At 35.4% G+C, this 19,636-nt stretch overlaps 1 long non-coding RNA gene across 1 annotated transcript; it reads right to left on the bottom strand.

Moving 5' to 3' along the window:
• Window positions 1-3,963: 3,963 nt before the first annotated feature.
• On the bottom strand, window positions 3,964-5,088 carry LOC110937983. Its single transcript, XR_002591143.2, has 3 exons — window positions 4,953-5,088; window positions 4,368-4,421; window positions 3,964-4,064 (listed from the first exon to the last, which is right to left on the bottom strand). It is a non-coding gene; the product is annotated as an uncharacterized LOC110937983 (long non-coding RNA).
• Window positions 5,089-19,636: the final 14,548 nt, after the last annotated feature.

Genomic DNA, 19,636 nt, shown 5'->3' with positions numbered 1-19,636 from the left:
GATCTTTCTTCGAATTTATCCACAAACCCCTTTGTTCATTCCTTTTTAGAATCCATTCCGCTTAGTGACTTGATTTGGGCTTCTTTAACCATTTCGAGAAATCGAGGTGTAATTACCATCTTCATGGACTTTACTTGAATTGGAGGCGGGTAATCCTTTCGGGGGCATCGGCTACTACGTTAGCTTTACCCGGATGATAAAGGATCTCACAATCATAATCTTTAAGAAGTTCTAACCACCTTCGTTGCCTCATATTTAATTCCCTTTGCTCGAAAAAGTATTTAAGGCTTTTGTGGTCAGAATAAATAACGCTTTTCGTACCGTAAAGATAGTGCCTCCATATCTTCAAAGCAAACACTACTGCAGCTAACTCCAAATCATGGGTTATATAATTACTTTCGTGTGTCTTCAATTGCCTAGAAGCATAGGCAATGACTCTATCCTTTTGCATCAAAACACATCCCAACCCTTGGTGTGACGCATCCGTAAACACCACCAAGTCTTCTGTTCCATCAGGTAAGTTAGTACCGGGGAACTCGACAGCTTTTCTTTCAAGGTTTGAAACGCCCTCTCTTGATCTGCACCCCATGAAAACTTCTCATCCTTCTTGGTTAACTTGGTCAACGGCAAGGCCAATTTAGAAAAGTCTTGGATAAACCTCCTATAATAGCCTGCTAAACCCAAAAAGCTTCTTACTTCACTTGGGTTCTTGGGAGGTACCCATTTCATAACGGCTTCCACCTTTGACGGGTCTACTAAGATACCATCCGCATTAATCACATGACCGAGAAATTGTACCTCTCTAAGCCAAAAAGCACACTTGGAGAATTTCGCGTACAATTTCTCCTTGCGAAGTACTTCAAGAACCTCACGTAAATGGCATGCATGATCGGCTTTACTTCGGGAATAAACCAGGATGTCATCGAAAAAAACTATAACGAATCTGTCTAACATGGGCCGACAAACTCGATTCATAAGATCCATGAACGCGGCAGGCGCGTTCGTTAATCCAAAGGACATTACTAAGAACTCGTAATGCCCGTATCGCGTTCTAAAAGCCGTTTTCGCCACATCCTCATCTCGCACTCTTAACTGATGGTACCCGGACCGCAAATCTATTTTTGAAAACCAACTTGCCCCTTGTAACTGATCGAAGAGATCATCGATTCGGGGCAATGGGTATCGGTTTTTCACAGTCAGCTTGTTCAACTCGCGGTAATCGATGCACATGCGCATCGAACCATCTTTCTTTTTGACAAAAAGTACAGGCGCTCCCCATGGCGACACACTCGGGCGTATAAATCCCTTGTCAAGCAATTCTTGTATTTGTACCATTAACTCCCGCATTTCAGTTGGGGCCAACCTATAAGGAGCCTTGGCTACCGGTTTGGCATCGGGATACAATTCAATCTTAAAATCTACTTCACGTTCCGGCGGAAGCCCCGGCAAATCTTCCGGAAAAACATCGAGAAACTCGTTCACGACTTCAACCTCTTCTATCTTAGGGGTATTCTGCTTAGTATCCACCACATAAGTTAGAAATGCCTTGCTTCCATTTCGTACGTACTTGTATACTTGGACTATAGAACAAAGCTTCAAATCCTTTCCCCTTGTATGCTTACTCGTTTTCCTCCCGATGTTAACACATGAATCACCTTCTTCTCACATTGAATTTCGGCCTGATGTTTAGCTAGCCAATCCATGCCAACTATAACCTTAAATTCCCCCAATATCATGGGAATAAGGTCAATGGCAAACTTCTCGTCTTCAATGATTATTTCACAATTTCTACAAACTTCGTGCAACAAATAACTCTTACTATCGGCTATCTCTACTTCTAATGGTACATGCATTCTTTCGATTCTAAAAGAGGGGTGTGACACTAGTTCACTGGATACAAACGATCTACTAGCTCCAGTATCAAATAACACATACGTAGGCATCGAGTTCAACGAGAATATACCTGATACAACATTCGGGTGGTCCTTCGCTTCTTCGGTTGTGATCTGAAACATCCTCCCCTTAGCTCTTGGGGCTTCCTCCTTTCTTGCTTCCTTATCGGTTTTCTGTTGAAGCTTGGGACACTCAACCTTAATATGACCCGGTTGGAAACAGTTGTAACATGTTCTGGAAGGATTTGGACACCTATAGTATGGGTGTCCCTCTTGACCACAATTGTAACAGCCCTTCTTCCCTTTCAAACACTCCCCTGTGTGTAACTTTCCGCACGTTTTGCATTTCGGAATACTACCCTTTGTCTTATCTTTCTTGTTTTGATCTTGAAATTTTGGTTTCTTTGAAGGGCTCGAGCTGGAAACATTCTCAGATACTCTCTTTTCGCCTCTTTCTGCCTGCCTTCTTAATTCAATCTCCCTGTCTCGGGCCAAATTGATGAGTTCATTCAAGGTTTCACATTTAGCAGGAATGATGAATTCCCGATACTCAGCCTTCAATACACCATAATAGCGGTTTATCTTCATTCTTTCCGTCCCCGCTATGTCTTTACAGAATTTCAGCTTATCGAGAAAGATGTTGGTGATTTCATCAATGGTTTCATCTTTCTGACGAAGATGTAAGAAATCTTCTTGGATTCTGTCAATGGCAGACTGCGGGCTGTGGTATTTTTGGAAAGGTTCCTTGAATTCTTGCCACATTAAAGCTTGAACCTTGTCTTCCCCGATCTCTTTACTATAGGCATCCCACCAGTCTTTAGCTTGGAATTGTAACAACCCGGTGGCAAACATTACTTGATCCTCTTTTTCACAATGACTTCTCACAAACACCGCCTCTGTACTTGCAATCCATCTTTGACATGCTATAGGATCAATCTCTCCCTTGAAGGGTAATGGATTGCATGCCATGAATTCCTTATAAGTACATTTGCGAGCCCCTTTCTTTCCTTGCATTTCTACAATCATTCCCTTCAACTCATCTATCTTGCTTGCCATCATCGTTTCCACCACTTCCAGTACATGACCTTCCACTTCTTGGGCTAAATGAGGGACGCTTGCTTGTATTGCCCTTCCGACCTCTTCCGAGATCATAGTTTTCAGTTGCTCTTGTTGTGTCACTTCATTGTCATTCGTGTCCGCCATCTATACATAACATCATTCTTTATTTCAAGCATTCAATCATCCTTTCCATCATATAATCATTCTAATAGTACATAACTTCCTTTGAAAGTTAATGTTCATGCATACTATCATTCTTTAGAGTCTTCTTATAACGCTCACAATACTTCACGTATGATAGAAAACATTAAACAAATCATCGCAATTGATATAGGCTGAAAACAGTCTCCACCGTAAATCACGGTGTCACCGTAATTTACGGTGGCATTATTTCTCTTACGATGTAAAGCTACTGCCTTACGGCAGAGGAATTTCATCCCAGTGTCTACCGTAAGCTACGGTAGCCACCGTAGCTTACGGTGACGCCCAGCATACTATGACAAATTTCCTATTTTGCAGCCATTTTTCCAACCCGTTTTATCCCGAACCAGTCCGTTTCATCCCAAACTTTTACACATCACCCCATAATGATTTTTTCCTATCATTCCTTAGCTAATTCATTCATAATGCAAAATCAACTTTAAAGGTACTTACTTGCTTCGCGCCGCGGATCGAACACACGCTTCACATGAGCTTCCGGTTTGAGTTCAAGCATTTAATGCTTGAATCCCTCAAACCTACGCTCTGATACCAACTTGTAGCGTCCATAATTTCCTTTGAATATTTATTAAATAGCAATGTACTTTTCTAACAAAATTTGGGCATGACCCGTTTGAAAAACGAGTGGTCCCCTGTTTTATATAATCCAAAATCATTCGAAATTACAACATACACGTCAAAACATACCATGTTTTACTTACAAAACCATTTAGTTTATGTACACGCTTACGACAAGTTTTCCAAAAGACAACATGATGAAAACTAAGTTTGTGTACTAGACGAAAGAATAAGTGACAAAGTATTAAACATTGACTTTTACAAAATGCGGAACGCTTGACGGGCTTGAGGCGTGTTCGAACCGGGCGAAGCTTGATAGCTAGACATGAGATTTACCTACATGACCACAACATCAAAACTTGTTAGAACAAAATTTCCTTCTTTAACTCAAGAATCTAACTTACGGACTTGTAACAAATGTGACATTTACAACATACACTTTACCTCATTCTTTCATTCTTGCACGGTAATGTATTCCAACGGAACTTCTTACCATTCCTTCTAGATTTACAATAACATTATTCGACCCATTCAAAAGAAGGGTCCAAACATACATTTTCTCACTACTTGATTCGAATTAATACATTATTTGACCAACACATATCTATAGTGAAAGCTAAAATTGTACAAGTAGCGTACCTCGGTCTTGATTCCCTTGTTGCTTCACTTGACTCGAACTTTCTTCCTTAACTCCTACACGTAGCCATCCATTCTTTTAGTTTATGTCTCATACTAAGTTTCGCATAACAATCGATTAACATCATGCAATTTACTTCACGCATTCATAAACACATTCAATTTACTTAAAGTTATGGCTTGCAAGACTAACATTTTCATTGAGGCAATTTGTCAAACACTTGGTGTGCACAATATCAACAAAGCACAAGGTACAAGTGTTCATAGCATAATTCTACGTGTTCCCTTTCTAATCTAACAAGAAGAAATCAAATTCACATCTTTTCTTTCATCCTATCTAATTCTCCCTATCACATTCAGATTAGGTATCAATTTACCTCCTTAAACATGATATCATAATTCACCTTGCTCAACCTATTCCTACAACAAGTGGGTATGAACCCTAATCACTCAAACAATCGAAATTAAACCAATTCCTCCATCTATTGTGAACTCCTAACTCACGATTACACAAGATTTCCACATAATTTCATGATTGGGTTAAAACCCACTTTCTACAAACCATCCAAAACAGAAATTATTACTTACCAATCGTTAAACAAGCTCAGATCATTCGAAATTTGAGTTCATGCATCCATTTAGGCTCCTAATTCCCTTTTGATTTTGAGAAGTTCATGAAGTTAGGGTTTGTCCCCTTGCTTCTTTGCTCTGGTCGATCCACACATCACAGAGATGTGTGTGTTTTTAATTTTTGTTTTTATTTATTTCTTTTTACTAAAACTTCCATCCCTTTTTAACAAGTCTAGTCCCTCTAATCCTTAGATTAGTTATTTTGCCATTTAACTTTCCTTCTAACAAGTTACTAACATACTAGGTTAAATATAACATATCTAGATATTACAAATAACATAAATAAATTGCATATTTTGGGGTGTTACACGGATGAACAATCTTAACTATCATTCAAAATATCTTAACAAGATATTATCCTACCACATTTCACACTTTTCACCAAAGAGAATATTGTTCATCTTAGACATTTGGAACCAAGCATGTACATTGTTCATCAAGCACACACCTTTGTCATCTATTATTATTATCACCCATCAAACTATTCACACAAATGAGCACTTTTTACATAGAATATTATCTTGTTCAAAAGAAACAACTAACCGATTGTTGTGTGACACAAAGGTGTGCAAGAAGGTGATAGAGTGGAGTCTTCGAGTGATGATTACAAGCCGATCCGAAGGCCCTTTTTTTCGGTTGGTCCCGAGTAGAAGGGAAGAGGATGATGCTTGATTGTTAGGGTTTTAGTGAGAGAGAAGGTAGAAGTGTGTGTGAGAGAGCTTTGGGTGGAAATGTGGATGATGGCATGGTTTTTATACTTGGCTTTGGGTTGGTGCACCCTATTGGGTTTTTCACGGTTTCCAGTGGGCTCAAAGGAAGTGCGGCCCAACTGTCCACTCGAGACCAAGCGGTCTCGAGTCGGGTCCTTGTGTCTCGGCTCACGCATATACACGCATACATATTTTATACATACATACAACACATAGCATAACAAGGTAATCACAACTTTCATTTAATAATTCATACGTACACACTACTAATACAAGAGGGTTACTCGGGAAAAACCTAGAGTGTCACACAGAGGGAGACCAAGCAGGAGAATAGGGAGAGACAATGGAATCCCTTAACTAAGACCCCGGCAGAAGTTTTGAGTACTGAAGATTATCAGTTCAAACCCCCGATCCCCATGAAAAACAAGCGTGGACAAGACCCTGCCCAACATTGTGAGTATCACAAGGACAGTGGTTATACCCCTAACAATTGCATTTCTTTACGCACAGAAATCGAAAAAGCCCTTAAGAGCGGTGAACTCACACATTTATTTCAAAATGTGCGCAAAGAAATAAAGCAAATAACTCGGGGTGAGGAGGGCCCAAGCAAGAGGGCGAAAAATTAAGAGGCAACTCTATGACTTCTCCGCGGGAGAGCACGGTTATCAAGATACAGCGGGAAAAATAAAGTGTAAGTTAAGTTTCGTCTATTTATATTAGCAAACTTTGTAATGGCCTCTGTGCCCTATCCAGAAATAAAAAGCAAAGTTTCGCTATCATCATTGTGTCTTTTCTTACAAAGTGCATGCAATTTCTTTTAGTAAGCGCAAAAATATTATGGTAATTACAAAACAAAGTCTCATGAACGGTCAGTGATTACGTCACGAACGACCATAAGTTCACACATGAGCTTAATACCAACTTCATTCGCCTTACTCAATAAAAGTAATTGTACTCATGCAATATATTGTAAACTAAAAAACATGACATACTATTATCAGCGTACGAATACGCCCCAAAAACTATCAAACACGGCAGTATTTTAGTTACTTGCGCAGCAGCGCATCAACAAAAAGGGATGCACATCCCAAAAACTATAGAAAATTGTTCAAAACAATTTCAAAAGAAAAACCATCCTAAATCTTCACACTCATCTGGAAAGATTTCCTTTAGTTGTGCCACGTGATCGTCAGGTTGCAGCGCCACATTTATAAGATCCATAACTGGAAGTTGTAAGTTGTTGAATTCCGCCTTCATTTCCTTTTGGCTAAGGCTACATTCATTTCCTTTTGGACAAGTTTTTTCCGACTTTATGACTTCTGACGTCATTTATGCGTCAGTTTATCTTATGCTCACCATTATCCAGTTTACATACATTCGTATTTGATTATGTCCCATTACCGGGCTCATTATTCTTTTGCTTTTAACGCTACTATTATCCTGCTTGTGTTTACTCATGTCGTCCGGCATGATATAATAGTTGAACCTAATTTATTCACAATTTCTATTTACATTATCTTGTCATCTTTTAGTTATGACCCAAATCCCGAGTCTTTTAACTTTCCATCCGAGTTCCCGTTTCTCGGTCTACGCATGTGTTTAATTCTTACCCACCAACCGGGTGTTTTACCGAAGTCGTTATTATTGCAACCTTCCCGGTATGCATTAAGACCTCATTTCATTTTTATATTCCGACTTTTTACTCGAGTTTGACGTTTTACAAAAACGACCCGTTTAGAGACATATTCGCATTTTTCGGGTTCGAGTGTAAGTACACTCCCTCCCAATGCATATCTTGATCATTCTACATGTTTATATTCTTCGGGTTCGAGTGTAAGTACACCCCCTCCCAATACATGCCTACATCATTTTACATGTTTGCATTTTCCGGGTTCGAGTGTAAGTACACCCCCTCCCAGTGCATATCTTAATCGTTTTACATGTTTGCATTCTCCGGGTTCGAGTGTAAGTACACCCTCTCCCAATGCGTACCTTAATCGTTTTACATGTTTACATTCTCCGGGTTCGAGTGTAAGTACACCCCCTCCCAATGCGTACCTTAATCATTTTACATGTTTCTTTGTCCCTTCTCTCGGGCTCATTATCCTAATATAATACGCTTCCGTCACTCGGCTGTGCATGTACATTATGATCAAATATTTTGCTTATCTGATTAATTTGGGTACTTTTTAATTTGTCCCACTCACCCCGTCCTTCCTACATCGGGTGTAAGCTTGTCCATCACAAAAAGTTCATGGTATCATGTGTTCACTACCTACTTGGCCAGAGTAGGCGATCAACACATGACATACATGACCCTTTTATAAATTTCACATCACGCCCATGTAAGTAACACCTCTGTTTATTTCTCTTGGAAACAATATCCCGGATAGATTTTCTATCCGGGTTTTTCCAAGTTTTTAATCTACATATGCAACTTTCAATCTCTACGTATTTGTTGCATATTACTATTTGTGCAATTAAATTTAAAATATGCACCTGGTAATGCTTGCCCTAACGGGCTTCTCTTGCCATTAGCCTTGTTCGCGGTCGCTACACGATTTAGGTCCTTGATGAGCATACTCTTTGGACCGTTCCTCTGTCAAATCCGCAATTTGTTAGACTCTCGCTATCTTCATATGCGAGTGTCCTTCATCTAAAACATTTACAACAGTTAGTAATTTCGACATTAATGGATGCCCGTATTATAATACAAGGCTTTTCTACTATACGCATCAACGCATGTAATTTCGTTGACTATATCTACTCTATATCGTTTTTATTGGTGTAACGTGTATTACACTATAACCATATGTGTTGTTTACAACACTTTAGCATGCTAAATCATTAACATACATGTACTTACCGGATTTGCGATCAAGCCTCGAACCGAACACTTTATTCTTTTAACCTTGGGCTCTTATTATTTTAGGGTTTTCGTATAGTTTATGAAAACAAACATGTAATTTTGATAAATAAGGTTAGTTAAAAGTTTTACAATTTAAAAGAATATACAACTTAATGTAATTGAACTCGTCGTTTAAAAGATACGACGAAACGCCGCATGGAAGCTTGTATTTTATCGTGTTCGGTTCCTCATCGAGCTTGATCTTCATCCGGGCACTCTTGACATTCACCTATGATCAAAACCAACTTAAAAGTTAGTTTTGATAGTTAAATAACAAGTTTAAACAAGTTATGTGGGTCAAACAAACAAAATTAAACAATTTTGGGATTCAGGGGGGGCTAGACGCCCCACCTAGCCCCTTTTTTGACAGCAAGTTCCTTTATTGTTGCTGCACTTTGCCCAGCTACGAAAATTCACCAAATATTAACTTAGAACTTGCATAACTTTCACTATACAAGTCCGTTTTACGCGATTCTTTTTCCTACGTGACCCTAATTTAATTCTCCATCTCATGGAGTTAAAATCTGACATCCGGATTAACAAAATTTCAGACTTATAAGTCTTCGACTTACGACCCTTTTTACTAAATTTTGACATGTTCATGATTTTATCACACAAACACGTTTATTTGATCTTTAAACTCATGAAACTCTTAACTTCAATATCTCCTATCATATTAATCTCAAATCACGAGTTTCTTACATAATAAAAACCCGTTTACGCTTAAGTGCTTATTTTGACACGTTAAGGGTATTTAAGCACTTTCAAGCCTAAAATCGATTTCGATTGCTTCTAGCATCCCATCACCACATTTCTCATCATATAATCTTCCACCACAACTATATTTATGGTGGGTTTAATGTGTTGATCTATATAAACCAAATTTTAACTCTCGAATCATTATTTTACAGCAAAGACTCAAATAGTGCCATTTGACTAACTTATTACCTTTTTCACCTTCTATACTTATTCTAAGTATTTATCTAATCATTAAACTTGTTTCCAAACAACCTTTAAGGGTTGTTTACTCAGTTTAACTTATAAGGGCGTTTTGGTCCATTTTGGCCCTTCATTAACTATTAGAGATTATTGAAAACATGTTGACCCATAAGCCCTCTTTTTAACTACGGTTTTATTTGAAAAGTCATTATGCCTTTCAAATGTAATGACCATCGTCCGTAACATTTGGTTTACCTATTAAAGTAACCAGAAATCTATTTTTGACTCCGTTTAACTCTCATCAAACCTTACATTTAAATGAGAGTTATTCTATCATGCGTACCTGGCTCGGATCATTATATTAACCCATTTAAATACCTTGCCTCAACAGTTGCTAAGTAATAGCGATGTAGATATTCACTCGATAATTATCCCTGTAATCACACCACTCGACAAGCCATTAGTCGATTTTTTCAATAAGTGATATTTTCACCCTTTGACCCGTTTGGTCTAAATGACCGATTATAATCATGAGATGACATTTATTACCTTCTCGTCTATATGACTCGCTCCGGTTTACACCGTGCGGTCATTTTACTTATAACTCATTTCTTAACACTTTTGGCCTATTATGGCTTACATCATAAGTGTCTTTCAATAACTATCGGTTACGGTTAACGTATGACCAAAATTTCCGTTTTACCCTAATCGTTTGTTTTGGTTTACCATATAAGGTATCCATCAAGAATTCTATGTTTATTAGTCATTGCTTGACTAAGTAACCATATTAGCCCTTTTTAACCATTAAACATGGTTTATTATCATCTTCGGTTATCTTGTTCCGTACGACTACACGTCGGAACATTATATCATGATTGTTAACTTATCTTATTCGTAGTTAATACGATGAGAGAATATTCTATAATTCAAGAGTAGTGTAAGATATACTTACCTTGCACCCGGATCATGCTTTTTCTTCATTCTTGATTCGTTTGACCCGTTTTCTTCCCAAGCTTTCACCTAGCTCGTTAAACGTCAAACTATCATTATAGTTCACGAGATGGTTAGATTAGTCATAATCATTTTCGACTTTTCCATCTTATGGGTTTTATGTCAAAACTACTATTCGACTTCATCATTTGTTAGTTTGACTTTTAGAAGTCAACTACCTTTAATCATACTGCAGGCATAATTAAGTTAAATCATCGTTATGATTAGAATCCATTTTAACCCATATTTCACGTAATTAGTCAAACTAGCCAATTACACATTTCTCTCATAAAATCTTCTTTTTAATATTCATTTAGGCATTTTAACAAACATCTTGTAGGCGAGATTTTGTACACATATTTTCTTTAATTATGGTCATCATTTTAACCAAGTTTTAGTATCAAAATCATTCCTCTATGTCTAGTGCACATGAACTACACCTAGGACTAGCATCACAACATTAATGTTCATCCATTTAACAGCTTAATTCAATTGTTCATCATATTTCTACAAAACCCATTTAACACATGATAGGGTAATTATCAAATCCCTAGTTTTGGCCTCAATTCATCAAGTTTTCAACTAGGGTTTGTTTCTAAACGAAGATTTCATCATAATAACACTTATATACATCAACATTCATTCCAGAATTTCGATTATGGTTGTTCATCATAATCTCAAAGTATCACCAAATTACAAAATTTGACATACCTTTCGATCCTCTTGACTTGGTGATCGTTTATACGCGTTCATGCATTGATTTGGTCTTGAATTGATCCTCAATTTGGGGTTTTTAGCTTGAACAGGGGTGGAACCCTTGTTTTCCCTTCCTGGTCGTACGAACACACACACACTTAGTATGTGTGTGGTATTTTATTTCTTGTTTTATTAAAACAAGTTTGCCCACTTGGCCCTAATACCCCTTCTTGTTTTATTTTTTATCAATTGAAACCATAACTCATTATTTATCACTTAATTACATATTATTAACTAGGTTAATTATTCCTAGTTAATTTAATGGGTTCGGGAAGTCATAACCCGTTTTACTTTAAGTCCCGTTAAATCAGGCCTTTTATCCATTCTTTTTTCTTGAAAGCTCTTATTCACTTTTAATTAATATTAGGATTATTCACTTAATTCCTAATATTTGCCGGTTTACTTTTACCACTAACAGTACTTTCCCCGTCTTTATTGTTAACTGGGTTTAATTACCAAACCCGCTTTCGGGGTGTTACAAATCTACCCCCCTTAAAGAGGTTTCGTCCTCGAAACCTTTTCTTACATAATTTATCGAGTTTAACTCCATGCATTTGCTCTCGATAATCAATTGAGCATTGCTCATATTTTAAGTGATGTTAGTATTACCAGAAAAGTATGGTAATATCTTTTTAGTTATTAATCATCTACGTATCTTATATGACATAATGCATCTTGAAATAACATAATCTCGTTATTTCCACTAGTTTAATTAACTTAGCAATATTCATCACTTGGCTCTAATATTCGTCACTCGGCTGTAATGTGATTATACTTCACATTACACTTCTTGACCGTGATCATGTCACATCATGCCAAATTTTACATCAACTTTCTATTTCAAAATTATCACTTTTTGAATATATCGTCTTGCACCTATCAGTGTCAAGACTTATATCTTTCATGTTTACTGTTTATACATCTATCATAATTCATTTTTTTGTAGAAACGTTATTTCTTACCAAAACTGAAGTTTTAGTTTAGCATCTTCTCTTTAACATTTGTCAATTATCCATACCGGGATATTGGCAGTCCAAAATTTATTCTTTTTCAGTCTTTGTCTTATGCGAGGATTCTCCATTTATTCCCTCGCTTTGTCTTATTAACCCATAGGTTTTATCACTTAGTCTATGGGCTATTTTATTAGACCTTCACCTCTTTAAGGCGAGGTCCTTATAATCTATTTCTTTCTATTCATGACTCGTGGGTCGTTTTAGTCTCGTAGACCTTTCCATTGTTTATAACCCCAAAGGTTAGGTTGATCCTATAGATCATTCCTTACTCATGTCATCCTTAAAATACATGTTTGGTGTCAAGGCATCCTGTTTTTGTTTAAAATCATTTATTTTCGCCTTGGTATTTTCTTTGACCTTGACCGTAGTCTAAGGCTACATTCATTTCCTTTTGGACAAATTTTTTCCGACTTTATGACTTCTCACGTCATTTATGCGTCGGTTTATCTTATGCTCACCATTATCCAGTTTACATACATTCGTATTTGATTATGTCCCATTACCAGGCTCATTATTCTTTTGCTTTTAACGCTAATATTATCCCGCTTGTGTTTACTCATGCCGTCCAGCATGATATTATATTCGACCCGTTCAACTTTAAAATAGTTGAACATAATTTATTCACAATTTCTATTTACATGATCTTGTCATCTTTTAGTTATGACCCAAAACCCGAGTCTTTTAACTTTCCATCCGAGTTCCCGTTTCTCGGTCTACGCATGTGTTTAATTCTTACCCATCAACCGGGTGTTTTACCGAAGTCGTTATTATTGCAACACTCCCGGTATGCATTAAGACCTCGTTTCATTTTTATATTCCAACTTTGTCCTCGAGTTTGACGTTTTACAAAAACGACCCGTTTAGAGACATATTCGCATTTTCCGGGTTCGAGTGTAAGTACACTCCCTCCCAATGCATATCTTGATCATTCTACATGTTTATATTCTTTGGGTTAGAGTGTAAGTACACCCCCTCCCAATACATGTCTACCTAATTTTACATGTTTGCATTTTCCGGGTTCGAGTGTAAGTACACCCCCTCCCAATGCATATCTTAATTGTTTTACATGTTTGCATTCTCCGGGCTCGAGTGTAAGTACACCCCCTCCCAATGTGTACCTTAATCGTTTTACATGTTCACATTCTCTGGGTTCGAGTGTAAGTACACCCCCTCCCAATGCGTACCTTAATCATTTTACATGTTTCTTTGTCCCTTCTCTCGGGCTCATTATCCTAATATAATACGCTTCCGTCACTCGGCTGTGCATTTACATTATGATCAAATATTTTGCTTATCTGATTCATTTGGGTACTTTTTAATTTGTCCCACTCACCCTTCCTACATCGGGTGTAAGCGTGTCCATCACAAAAAGTTCATGGTATCATGTGTTCACTACCTACTTGGCCAGAGTAGGCGATCAACACATGACATACATGACCCTTTTATAACTTTCACATCACGCCCATGTAAGTAACACCTCTGTTTATTTCTCTTGGAAACAATATCCCGGATAGATTTTCTATCCGGGTTTTTCCAAGTTTTTAATCTACATATGCAACTTTCAATCTCTACGTATTTGTTGCATATTAATATTTGTGCAACTAAATTTAAAATGTGCACCAGGTAATGCTTGCCCTAACGGGCTTCTCTTGCCATTAGCCTTGTTCGCGGTCGCTACGCGATTTAGGTCCTTGATGAGCATACTCTTTGGACCGTTCCTCTGTCAAATCCGCAATTTGTTAGACTATCGCTATCTTCATATGCGAGTGTCCTTCAACTAAAACATTTACAATAGTTAGAAACTTAGACATTAATGGATGCCCGTATTATAATACAAGGCTTTTCTAATATACGCATCAACGCGTGTAATTTTGTTGACTATATCTACTCTATATCGTTTTTATTGGTGTAACGTGTATTACACGATAACCATATGTGTTGTTTACAACACTTTAGCATGCTAAATCATTAACATACATGTACTTACCGGATTTGCTATCAAGCCTCGAACTGAACACTTTATTCTTTTAACCTTGGGCTCTGATTACCAACTTGTTACACCCTTGTTATTATTTTAGGGTTTTCGTATAGTTTACGAAAACAAACATGTAATTTTGATAAATAAGGTTAGTTAAAACTTTTACAATTTAAAGAATATACAACTTAATGTAATTGAATTCATCGTTTAAAAGATATGATGAAACGCCGCGTGGAAGCTTGTATTTTATCATGTTCGGTTCCTCATCGAGTTTGATCTTCATCCGGGCACTCTTGACATCCACCTATGATCAAAACCAACTTAAAAGTTAGTTTTGATAGTTAAATAACAAGTTTAAACAAGTTATGTGGGTCAAACAAACAAAATTAAACAATTTTGGGATGTAGGGGGGCTAGACGCCCCACCTAGCCCCTTTTTTTACAGCAAGTTCCTTTATTGTTGCTGCACTTTGCCCAGCTACGAAAATTCACCAAATATTAACTTAGAACTTGCATAACTTTCACTATACAAGTCCGTTTTATGCGATTCTTTTTCCTACGTGACCGTAATTTAATTCTCCATCTCATGAAGTTAAAATCCGACATCCGGATTAACAAAATTTCAGACTTATAAGTCTTCGGCTTACGACCCTTTTTACTAAATTTTGACCCGTTCATGATTTTATCACACAAACATGTTTATTTGATCTTTAAACTCATGAAACTCATAACTTCAATATCTCCTGTCATATTAATCTCAAATCACTAGTTTCTTACATAATAAAAACCCGTTTACGCTTAAGTGCTTATTTTGACCCGTTAAGGGTATTTAAGCACTTTCAAGCCTAAAATCGCTTTCGACTGCTTCTAGCATCCCATCACCACATTTCTCATCATATAATCTTCAACCACAACTATATTTATGGTGGGTTTAATGTGTTGATCTATATAAACCAAATTTTACCTCTCGAATCATTATTTTACGGCAAAGACTCAAATAGTGCCATTTGACTAACATATTACCTCTTTCAGCTTCTATACTTATTCTAAGTATTTATCTAATCATGAAACTTGTTTCCAAACAACCCTGTTGTTTGCTCAGTTTAACTTATAAGGGTGTTTTGGTCCATTTTGGCCCTTCATTAACTATGAGAGATTATTGTAAACATGTTGACCCATAAGCCCTCTTTTTAACTATGGTTTTTTTTTAAAAGTCATTATGCCTTTCAAATGTAATGACCATCGTCCGTAACATTTGGTTTACCTATTAAAGTAACAAGAAATCTATTTTTGACTCCGTTTAACTCTCATCAAACCTTACATTTAAATTAGAGTTATTCTATCATGCGTACCTGGCTCGGATCATTATATTGACCCATTTAAATACCTTGCCTCAACAGTTTCTAAGTAATACCGATGTAGATATTCACTCGATAATTATCCGTGAAATCACACCACTCGACAAGCCATTAGTCGATTTTGTCAATGAGTGATATTTTCACCCTTTGACACGTATGGTCTAAATGATCGATTATAATCATGAGATGACATTTATTACCTTCTCGTCTATATGACTCACTCTGGTTTACACCATGCGGTCATTTTACTTATAACTCATTTCTTAACACTTTTGGCCTATTATGGCTTACATCATAAGTGTCTTTCAGTAACTAACGGTTACGGTCAACGTATGACCAAAATTTCCGTTTTACCCTTATCGTTTGTTTTGGTTTACCATATAAGGTATCCATCAAGAATTCTATGTTTATTAGTCATTGATTGACTAAGTAACCATATTAGCCCTTTTAACCATTAAACATGGTTTATTATCATCTTTGGTTATCTTGTTCTGTACGACTACACGTCGGAACATTATATCATGATTGTTAACTTATCTTATTCGTAGTTAATACGATGAGAGAATATTCTATAATTCAAGAGTAGTGTAAGATATACTTACCTTGCACCCAGATCATGCTTTTTCTTCATTCTTGATTCGTTTGACCCGTTTTCTTCCCAAGCTTTCACCTAGCTCGTCAAACTTCAAACTATCATTATAATTCACGAGATGGTTAGATTAGTCATAATCATTTACGACTTTTCCATCTTACGGGTTTTATGTCGAAACTACTATTCGACTTCATCATTGGTTAGTTTGACTTTTAGAAGTCAACTCCCTTTAATCATACCGCAGGCATAATTAAGTTAAATCATCGTTATGATTAGAATCCGTTTTAACCCATATTTCACGTAATTAGTCAAACTAGCCAATTACGCATTTCTCTCATAAAATCTTCTTTTTAATATTCATTCAGGCATTTTAACAAACATCTTGTAGGCGAGATTTTGTACACATATTTTCTCTAATTATGGTCATCATTTTAACCAAGTTTTAGTATCAAAATCATGCCTCTATGTCTAGTGCACATGAACTACACCTAGAACTAGCATCACAACATCAATGTTCATCTATTTCACACCTTAATTCAAGTGTTCATCATATTTCTACAAACCCCATTTAACACATGATTGGGTAATTATCAAATCCCTAGTTTTGGCCTCAATTCATCAAGCTTTCAACTAGGGTTTGTTTCTAAACCAAGATTTCATCATAATAACACTTATATACATCAACATTCATTCCAGAATTTCGATTATGATTGTTCATCATAATCTCAAAGTATCACCAAATTACAAAATTTGACATACCTTTCGATCCTCTTGACTTGGTGATTGTTTATACGCGTTCATGCATTGATTTGGTCTTGAATTGATCCTCAATTTGGGGTTTTTAGCTTGAAAAAGGGTGGAACCCTTGTTTTCCCTTCATGGTCGTACGAACACACACACACTTAGTGTGTGTGAGGTATTTTATATCTTGTTTTATTAAAACAAGTTTGCCCACTTGGCCCTAATACCCCTTCTTGTTTTATTTTGATCAATTGAAACCATAACTCATTATTTATCACTTAATTACATATTATTAACTAGCTTAATTATTCCTAGTTAATTTAATGGGTTCGGGAAGTCATAACCCGTTTTACTTTAAGTCCCGTTAACTCGGGCCTTTTATCCATTCTATTTTCTTGGAAGCTCTTATTCACTTTTAATTAATATTAGGATTATTCACTTAATTCCTAATATTTGCGGTTTACTTTTACCACTAACGGTACTTTCCCCGTCTTTAGTATTAACTGGGTTTAATTACCAAACCCGCATTCAGGGTGTTACAATATGTGTATACAGGTCGGTATATACCAGACGTATACACCTGTGTATTAGTCAAGTACATAGTGTATACATGTCAATATATACCAGACTTATACACTTGTGTATTACTACATATTGTTTCCACTATACATCTTTTCATCAAACATTGATCTAATACATATATGTGTAGAGAATGTAATTAAATATTTTTAATCGTGTTCTAGATGGAACAATATTTGATAATGTTTGTATTTTTTTTTAATTATCAAATATTAAGTTAGGTAATATGTGAGAGAAAAAAAATATAGAGAATGTATTTAAATATTCTTTTAATTGGAAAGAGAAATCGTGAGAGAGAAAAAAAATCAATTAATTAAATGAAGATAAAAAATACAATTATACCCTTGTGTCTATTAAATACATGTACGTTACAAAAGATAATTACAATTTTGCCACTAAAAAAATCTAGATCTACAAAATCAATGGTCATGCTAAGTTCATTTTATTCATAAATAAATCATTGTTCGCTCATGAACCCTACCATATATATATATATATATATATATATATATATATATAGAAAGAGAGAGAGGAAGGTTTAAGCGAAAACTCCCTTTATTTTGAAAACTTGAAAACTAAATGAAAAAGGATGAAACATACCAATTTTTTTTTACAATTTGTTTATAAATTTTCGCTACTTTTTATATATAAAAAAATTTTAAAAATTTATAGCGCACATGTGCAATAATGCACATGTATCGTACACATATAATGCACATGTGTAGTACAAGTTCTTTTTTTAAAAGTTTTTTTTACATATAAAAAGTTGCGAAAATTTGTAAAAAAATGGCATGGTTTTTAGGCTTTTTTAGTTAGTTTTCAAGTTTTCACAATAACTATTGGTTTTTAATTGAACCATCCTATATATATATATATAGTGGAGGGTTCAAATGAGAAGAATTTTTTTCTAAGAAGAAAAAAAAGAAGTTTCAACCAATAAGAATGCTTTATTTTACTTCATTTAATATTTGTGTTTAATTTTAATGTAAGGATATATTGGTAAACTTACATAAATCATTAATTTCTATTCTTCCCCTTTAATAACTAGCTAAATTAAATTTATAACTCCGTTTCAAAATATATACTTTTTCCAAATTAAAAAAACAACTTAATTTAAAGTGTAGAATAAATTACTAGTTGTGTATGATAAATTATGAGTTGTGTAGGATATATTTTGAGGTGTGTAGGATAAATTTCGACTGTGTAAGATAAAATTCTATAATGTGTAGGGTATATGTAGGAAAATTTTGATATGTGTAGGTTTTGTAGATTATATGTAGGATAATTAATTATTAGTTGACTAATTAATTAAAGAGAAAAAAATTAATGATATGAGTTATAAATGAAATAACATTTTACTAATATGTCCTTTCTTCTTTTTCTTCTCACATTAAATTTCTTCTCAAATGAACCTTCCCCTATATATATATATATATATATATATATATATATATATATATATATATATATATATATATAGGTGACTACTAAAATGAAAACCACCTCCAGTTGTAAGAACCACGAGAACCACTTTCTAGCCATTAGATCAAGAAGATGGATGAACAAGATTAAAAGTAGTTAAAATTAATATTAAATAGATTTTGTCTTATTATGTCTTTAATATTTTAATCCAAAAGGTATATAAGTAAAATTGTTTTTTTTTTGTCTTTTTATATATATTATTTTTAATTGTCTTTTTTTGTTCTATTCATTAATTACCTTTTGTCTTAATTTATTTTTTATTAAGAAACAGATTTTTTTGTTAAATAATTTTTTAAAATCAGATTTTTACGATAATTTTTTTTAAGATTTGTTTAAAAAAACGTTTTGAAGAGCCGTTTTTTTTACGCCCGGTTTTTACGTTAACGTTATTTACGTTTTACGCGCCGTTTTTTTACGTTTTACGCGCCGTTTTTTTACGTTTTACACGCCTGTTTTTTACGTTAACTTTTTTTACTTTTTACGCACAGGTTTTTTACGCGCCCGGTTTTTTTTACGTTGACGTTTTTTACGTTAACGTTTTTTTACGTTTTACGCGCACGGTTTTTTTTTTACGTTTTTACGCGCCGATTTTTTACA

The sequence above is a fragment of the Helianthus annuus genome, chromosome 1, assembly GCF_002127325.2.
Source record: "Helianthus annuus cultivar XRQ/B chromosome 1, HanXRQr2.0-SUNRISE, whole genome shotgun sequence".
NCBI classification, from domain to species: Eukaryota; Viridiplantae; Streptophyta; class Magnoliopsida; order Asterales; family Asteraceae; genus Helianthus; species Helianthus annuus.
The sequence above is the reverse complement of the archived record's forward strand: the minus strand, read 5'-3'. Positions and strand labels throughout refer to the sequence as shown.